This window comes from Heptranchias perlo, chromosome 12 (genome assembly GCF_035084215.1).
Source record: "Heptranchias perlo isolate sHepPer1 chromosome 12, sHepPer1.hap1, whole genome shotgun sequence".
Taxonomy (NCBI): domain Eukaryota; kingdom Metazoa; phylum Chordata; class Chondrichthyes; order Hexanchiformes; family Hexanchidae; genus Heptranchias; species Heptranchias perlo.
The window spans coordinates 76,013,733-76,021,634 of record NC_090336.1 but is presented as its reverse complement, the minus strand read 5'-3'; positions in this window follow the sequence as shown (position 1 = coordinate 76,021,634).

The following is a 7,902-nucleotide window of genomic DNA, read 5'->3' as shown; positions in this document are numbered from 1 at the left end:
CCAGACCCTCTCCTCAGTCTCTGTCCCCCAGTCTCTGTCCCCCAGTCTCTGTCCCCCAGTCTCTGTCCCTCAGTCTCTGTCCCCCAGTCTCTGTCCCCCAGTCTCTGTCCCCCAGTCTCTGTCCCCCAGTCTCTGTCCCTCAGTCTCTGTCCCCAGACGTGTCCCTCAGTCCCTGTCCCTCAGCCCCTGACCCCAGTCCCTCAGTCCCTGTCCAGAGTCTCTGGCTCTCTCTCCCTGTCCCTCAGTCTCTGTCCCTCAGTCTCTGTCCCTCAGTCTCTGTCCCTCAGTCCCTGTCCCTCAGACCCTGTCCCTCAGACCCTGTCCCTCAATCCCTGTCCCTCAATCCCTGTCCCTCAATCCCTGTCCCTCAATCCCTGTCCCTCAGTCTCTTTCCCCACTCTCTGTCCCTCAGTTCCTGTCCCTCCGTCTCTATCCCTCATTCTCTGTCCCTCAGACCCTGTCCCTCAGACCCTGTCCCTCTGACCCTGTCCCTCTGACCCTGTCCCTCTGACCCTGTCCCTCAGTCCCTGTCCCTCAGTCCCTGTCCCTCAGTCCCTGTCCCTCAGTCCCTGTCCCTCAGTCTCTGTCCCAGTTTCTGTCCCCAGACCTGTCCATCAGTCCCTATCCATCAGTCCCTATCCATCAGTCCCTGTCCCTCAGTCCCTGTCCCTCAATCCCAGCCCCTCAATCCCAGCCCCTCAATCCCAGCCCCTCAGTCCCTGTCCCTCAGTCCCTGTCCCTCAGTCCCAGCCCCTCAATCCCAGCCCCTCAATCCCTGTCCCTCAATCCCTGTCCCTCAGCCCGTGTCCCCAATCTCTGACCCTCAGTCTCTGTCCCCAGACCCTGTCCCCAGACCCTGTCCCCAGACCCTGTCCCCAGACCCTGTCCCCAGACCCTGTCCCCAGACCCTGTCCCCAGTCTCTGTCCCTCAGTCTCTGTCCCTCAGTCTCTGTCCCTCAGTCTCTGTCCCTCAATCCCAGCCCCACAATCCCTGTCCCTCAATCCCTGTCCCTCAATCCCTGTCCCTCAATCCCTGTCCCTCAATCTCTGTCCCTCAGTCTCTGTCCCTCAGTCTCTGTCCCTCAGTCTCTGTCCCAGTTTCTGTCCCCAGACCCTGTCCCTCAGTCCCTGTCCCTCAGTCCCTGTCCCTCAGTCCCTGTCCCTCAGTCCCTGTCCCTCAGTCCCTGTCCCTCAGTCCCAGCCCCTCAATCCCTGCCCCTCAGTCTCTGCCCCTCAGTCTCTGTCCCTCAGTCTCTGTCCCTCAGTCTCTGTCCCTCAGCCCCTGTCCCTCAGCCCCTGTCCCTCAGTCTCTGTCCCTCAGTCTCTGTCCCTCAGTCTCTGTCCCAGTTTCTGTCCCCAGACCCTGTCCCTCAGTCCCTGTCCCTCAGTCCCTGTCCCTCAGTCCCTGTCCCTCAGTCCCTGTCCCTCAGTCCCTGTCCCTCAGACCCTGTCCCCAGACCCTGTCCCCAGTCTCTGTCCCTCAGTCTCTGTCCCTCAGTCTCTGTCCCTCAATCCCTGTCCCTCAATCCCTGTCCCTCAATCCCTGTCCCTCAATCCCTGTCCCTCAATCTCTGTCCCTCAGTCTCTGTCCCTCAGTCTCTGTCCCTCAGCCCCTGTCCCTCAGCCCCTGTCCCTCAGCCCCTGTCCCTCAGTCTCTGTCCCTCAGTCTCTGTCCCTCAGTCTCTGTCCCTCTGACCCTGTCCCTCTGACCCTGTCCCTCTGACCCTGTCCCTCTGACCCTGTCCCTCTGACCCTGTCCCTCTGACCCTGTCCCTCTGACCCTGTCCCTCAATCCCTGTCCCTCAATCCCTGTCCCTCAGTCTCTTTCCCCACTCCCTGTCCCTCAGTCCCTGTCCCTCAGTCCCTGTCCCTCAGTCCCTGTCCCTCAGTCCCTGTCTCCAGCCCGTGTCCCCAATCTCTGTCCCTCAGTCTCTGTCCCTCAGTCTCTGTCCCTCAGTCTCTGTCCCTCAGTCTCTGTCCCCAGACGTGTCCCTCAGTCCCTGTCCCTCAGTCCCTGACCCCAGTCCCTCAGTCCCTGTCCACAGTCTCTGGCTCTCTCTCCCTGTCCCTTGTTCTCTGTCCCTTGTTCTCTGTCCCTTGTTCTCTGTCCCTTGTTCTCTGTCCCTTGTTCTCTGTCCCTCAGTCTCTGTCCCTCAGTCTCTGTCCCTCAGTCTCTGTCCCTCAGACTCTGTCCCTCAGTCTCTGTCCCTCAGTCTCTGTCCCTCAGTCTCTGTCCCTCAGTCTCTGTCCCTCAGTCTCTGTTCCAGTTTCTGTCCCTCAGACCCTGTCCCTCAGACCCTGTCCCTCAGACCCTGTCCCTCAGACCCTGTCCCTCAATCCCTGTCCCTCAATCCCTGTCCCTCAATCCCTGTCCCTCAATCCCTGTCCCTCAATCCCTGTCCCTCAATCCCTGTCCCTCAATCCCTGTCCCTCAATCCCTGTCCCTCAGTCTCTTTCCCCACTCTCTGTCCCTCAGTTCCTGTCCCTCAGTTCCTGTCCCTCCGTCTCTATCCCTCATTCTCTATCCCACATTATCTGTCCCCAGACCCTGTCCCCAGACCCTCTCCTCAGTCTCTGTCCCCCAGTCTCTGTCCCCCAGTCTCTGTCCCCCAGTCTCTGTCCCCCAGTCTCTGTCCCCCAGTCTCTGTCCCCCAGTCTCTGTCCCCCAGTCTCTGTCCCCCAGTCTCTGTCCCTCAGTCTCTGTCCCCAGACGTGTCCCTCAGTCCCTGTCCCTCAGCCCCTGACCCCAGTCCCTCAGTCCCTGTCCAGAGTCTCTGGCTCTCTCTCCCTGTCCCTCAGTCTCTGTCCCTCAGTCTCTGTCCCTCAGTCTCTGTCCCTCAGTCCCTGTCCCTCAGACCCTGTCCCTCAATCCCTGTCCCTCAATCCCTGTCCCTCAATCCCTGTCCCTCAATCCCTGTCCCTCAATCCCTGTCCCTCAATCCCTGTCCCTCAATCCCTGTCCCTCAATCCCTGTCCCTCAGTCTCTTTCCCCACTCTCTGTCCCTCAGTTCCTGTCCCTCCGTCTCTATCCCTCATTCTCTGTCCCTCAGACCCTGTCCCTCAGACCCTGTCCCTCTGACCCTGTCCCTCTGACCCTGTCCCTCAGTCCCTGTCCCTCAGTCCCTGTCCCTCAGTCCCTGTCCCTCAGTCCCTGTCCCTCAGTCCCTGTCCCAGTTTCTGTCCCCAGACCTGTCCATCAGTCCCTATCCATCAGTCCCTATCCATCAGTCCCTGTCCCTCAGTCCCTGTCCCTCAATCCCAGCCCCTCAATCCCAGCCCCTCAGTCCCTGTCCCTCAGTCCCTGTCCCTCAGTCCCTGTCCCTCAGTCCCTGTCCCTCAGTCCCTGTCCCTCAGTCCCAGCCCCTCAATCCCAGCCCCTCAATCCCTGTCCCTCAATCCCTGTCCCTCAGCCCGTGTCCCCAATCTCTGACCCTCAGTCTCTGTCCCCAGACCCTGTCCCCAGACCCTGTCCCCAGACCCTGTCCCCAGACCCTGTCCCCAGTCTCTGTCCCCAGTCTCTGTCCCTCAGTCTCTGTCCCTCAGTCTCTGTCCCTCAATCCCAGCCCCACAATCCCTGTCCCTCAATCCCTGTCCCTCAGTCTCTGTCCCTCAGTCTCTGTCCCTCAGTCTCTGTCCCTCAGCCCCTGTCCCTCAGCCCCTGTCCCTCAGCCCCTGTCCCTCAGCCCCTGTCCCTCAGCCCCTGTCCCTCAGTCTCTGTCCCTCAGTCTCTGTCCCTCAGTCTCTGTCCCAGTTTCTGTCCCCAGACCCTGTCCCTCAGTCCCTGTCCCTCAGTCCCTGTCCCTCAGTCCCTGTCCCTCAGTCCCTGTCCCTCAGTCCCAGCCCCTCAATCCCTGTCCCTCAATCCCTGTCCCTCAATCCCTGTCCCTCAGTCTCTGTCCCTCAGTCTCTGTCCCTCAGTCTCTGTCCCTCAGTCTCTGTCCCTCAGTCTCTGACCCTCAGACCCTGTCCCCAGACCCTGTCCCCAGACCCTGTCCCCAGACCCTGTCCCTCAGTCTCTGTCCCTCAGTCTCTGTCCCTCAGTCTCTGTCCCTCAGTCTCTGTCCCTCAGTCTCTGTCCCTCAGTCTCTGTCCCTCAGTCTCTGTCCCTCAGTCTCTGTCCCCAGACGTGTCCCTCAGTCCCTGTCCCTCAGCCCCTGACCCCAGTCCCTCAGTCCCTATCCCTCAGACCCTGTCCACAGTCTCTGGCTCTCTCTCCCTGTCCCTCATTCTCTGTCCCTCATTCTCTGTCCCTCATTCTCTGTCCCTCATTCTCTGTCCCTCATTCTCTGTCCCTCATTCTCTGTCCCTCATTCTCTGTCCCTCATTCTCTGTCCCTCATTCTCTGTCCCTCAATCCCTGTCCCTCAATCCCTGTCCCTCAATCCCTGTCCCTCAATCCCTGTCCCTCAATCCCTGTCCCTCAATCCCTGTCCCTCAATCCCTGTCCCTCATTCTCTGTCCCTCATTCTCTGTCCCTCATTCTCTGTCCCTCATTCTCTGTCCCTCATTCTCTGTCCCTCATTCTCTGTCCCTCATTCTCTGTCCCTCATTCTCTGTCCCTCATTCTCTGTCCCTCATTCTCTGTCCCTCACCTGTCCCTCAATCCCTGTCCCTCAATCCCTGTCCCTCAATCCCTGTCCCTCAATCCCTGTCCCTCAATCCCTGTCCCTCAATCCCTGTCCCTCAATCCCTGTCCCTCAATCCCTGTCCCTCAATCCCTGTCCCTCAATCCCTGTCCCTCAGTCTCTGTCCCTCAGCCCCTGTCCCCAATCTCTGTCCCTCAGTCTCTGGCTCTCTCTCCCTGTCCCTCAGTCTCTGTCCCTCAGTCTCTGTCCCTCAGTCTCTGTCCCTCAGTCTCTGTCCCTCAGTCTCTGTCCCTCAATCCCTGTCCCTCAATCCCTGTCCCTCAGTCTCTGTCCCCAGACCCTGTCCCCAGACCCTGTCCCCAGACCCTGTCCCTCAGTCTCTGTCCCTCAGTCTCTGTCCCTCAGTCTCTGTCCCTCAGTCTCTGTCCCCAGACCTGTCCATCAGTCCCTGTCCCTCAATCCCTGTCCCTCAATCCCTGTCCCTCAGTCCCTGTCCCTCAGTCCCTGTCCCTCAGTCTATTTCCCCACTCTCTGACCCTCAGTCTCTGTCCCTCAGTCTCTGTCCCTCAGTCTCTGTCCCTCAGTCTCTGTCCCTCAGTCTCTGTCCCTCAATCCCTGTCCCTCAATCCCTGTCCCTCAATCCCTGTCCCTCAATCCCTGTCCCTCAATCCCTGTCCCTCAGCCCCTGTCCCCAATCTCTGTCCCTCAGTCTCTGGTTCTCTCTCCCTGTCCCTCAGTCTCTGTCCCTCAGTCTCTGTCCCTCAGTCTCTGTCCCTCAGTCTCTGTCCCTCAGTCTCTGTCCCTCAATCCCTGTCCCTCAATCCCTGTCCCTCAATCCCTGTCCCTCAATCCCTGTCCCCAATCCCTGTCCCTCAGTCTCTTTCCCCACTCTCTGTCCCTCATTCTCAGTCCCTCAGCCCCTGTCCCCAATCTCTGATCCCCAATCTCTGATCCTCAGTCTCTGTCCCCAGACCCTGTCCCCAGACCCTGTCCCCAGACCCTGTCCCCAGACCCTGTCCCTCAGTCTCTGTCCCTCAGTCTCTGTCCCTCAGTCTCTGTCCCTCAGTCTCTGTCCCTCAGTCTCTGTCCCTCAGTCTCTGTCCCTCAGTCTCTGTCCCCAGACGTGTCCCTCAGTCTCTGTCCCTCAGTCTCTGTCCCCAGACGTGTCCCTCAGTCCCTGTCCCTCAGCCCCTGACCCCAGTCCCTCAGCCCCTGACCCCAGTCCCTCAGTCCCTATCCCTCAGACCCTGTCCACAGTCTCTGGCTCTCTCTCCCTGTCCCTCAGTCCCTGTCCCTCAGTCCCTGTCCCTCAGTCCCTGTCCCTCAGTCCCTGTCCCTCAGTCCCTGTCCCTCAGTCCCTGTCCCCAATCCCTGTCCCTCAGTCTCTGTCCCTCAGCCCCTGTCCCCAATCTCTGTCCCTCAGTCTCTGGCTCACTCTCCCTGTCCCTCAGTCTCTGTCCCTCAGTCTCTGTCCCTCAGTCCCTGTCCCTCAGTCCCTGTCCCTCAGTCCCTGTCCCTCAGTCCCTGTCCATCAGTCCCTGTCCCTCAGTCCCTGTCCCTCAGTCCCTGTCCCTCAGTCCCTGTCCCTCAGTCTATTTCCCCACTCTCTGTCCCTCATTCTCTGTCCCTCATTCTCTGTCCCTCATTCTCTGTCCCTCATTCTCTGTCCCTCATTCTCTGTCCCTCATTCTCTGTCCCTCATTCTCTGTCCCTAGCCCCTGTCCCTCAGTCTCTGTCCCTCAGTCTCTGTCCCTCAGTCTCTGTCCCTCAGTCTCTGTCCATCAGTCCCTGTCCCTCAATCCCTGTCCCTCAATCCCTGTCCCTCAATCCCTGTCCCTCAGTCCCTGTCCCTCAGTCCCTGTCCCTCAGTCCCTGTCCCTCAGTCCCTGTCCCTCAGTCTATTTCCCCACTCTCTGTCCCTCATTCTCTGTCCCTCATTCTCTGTCCCTCATTCTCTGTCCCCAGTCTCTGTCCCCAGTCTCTGTCCCTCAGTCTCTGTCCCTCAGTCTCTGTCCCTCAGTCTCTGTCCCTCATTCTCTGTCTCTCTGTCCCCAGTCTCTGTCCCTCAGTCTCTGTCCCTCAGTCTCTGTCCCTCAGTCTCTGTCCCTCAGTCTCTGTCCCTCAGTCTCTGTCCCTCAGTCTCTGTCCCCAGACCTGTCCATCAGTCCCTGTCCCTCAATCCCTGTCCCTCAGTCCCTGTCCCTCAGTCCCTGTCCCTCAGTCCCTGTCCCTCAGTCCCTGTCCCTCAGTCTATTTCCCCACTCTCTGTCCCTCATTCTCTGTCCCTCATTCTCTGTCCCTCATTCTCTGTCCCTAGCCCCTGTCCCCAGTCTCTGTCCCTCAGTCTCTGTCCCTCAGTCTCTGTCCCTCAGTCTCTGTCCCTCAGTTTCTGTCCCCAGACCTGTCCATCAGTCCCTGTCCCTCAATCCCTGTCCCTCAGTCCCTGTCCCTCAGTCCCTGTCCCTCAGTCCCTGTCCCTCAGTCCCTGTCCCTCAATCCCTGTCCCTCAATCCCTGTCCCTCAATCCCTGTCCCTCAGTCTCTGTCCCTCAGCCCGTGTCCTCAATCTCTGTCCCTCAATCCCTGTCCCTCAATCCCTGTCCCTCAATCCCTGTCCCTCAGTCTCTGTCCCTCAGTCTCTGTCCCTCAGTCTCTGTCCCTCAGTCTCTGTCCCTCAGTCTCTGTCCCTCAGTCTCTGTCCCAGTTTCTGTCTCCAGACCTGTCCCTCAATCCCTGTCCCTCAATCCCTGTCCCTCAATCCCTGTCCCTCAATCCCTGTCCCTCAATCCCTGTCCCTCAATCCCTGTCCCTCAATCCCTGTCCCTCAATCCCTGTCGCTCAGTCTCTGTCGCCCAGACCCTGTCGCCCAGACCCTGTCGCCCAGACCCTGTCGCCCAGACCCTGTCGCCCAGACCCTGTCCCCAGACCCTGTCCCCAGACCCTGTCCCTCAGTCTCTGTCCCCAGACGTGTCCCTCAGTCCCTGTCCCTCAGCCCCTGACCCCAGTCCCTCAGTCCCTGTCCACAGTCTCTGGCTCTCTCTCTCTGTCCCTCATTCTCTGTCCCTCAGTCTCTGTCCCTCAGTCTCTGTCCCTCAGTCTCTGTCCCTCAGTCTCTGTCCCTCAATCCCTGTCCCTCAATCCCTGTCCCTCAGTCTCTGTCCCTCAGTCTCTGTCCCTCAGTCTCTGTCCCTCAGTCTCTGTCCCCAGACCCTGTCCCCAGACCCTGTCCCCAGACCCTGTCCCTCAGTCTCTGTCCCTCAGTCTCTGTCCCTCAGTCTCTGTCCCTCAGTCTCTGTCCCTCAGTCTCTGTCCCCAGAC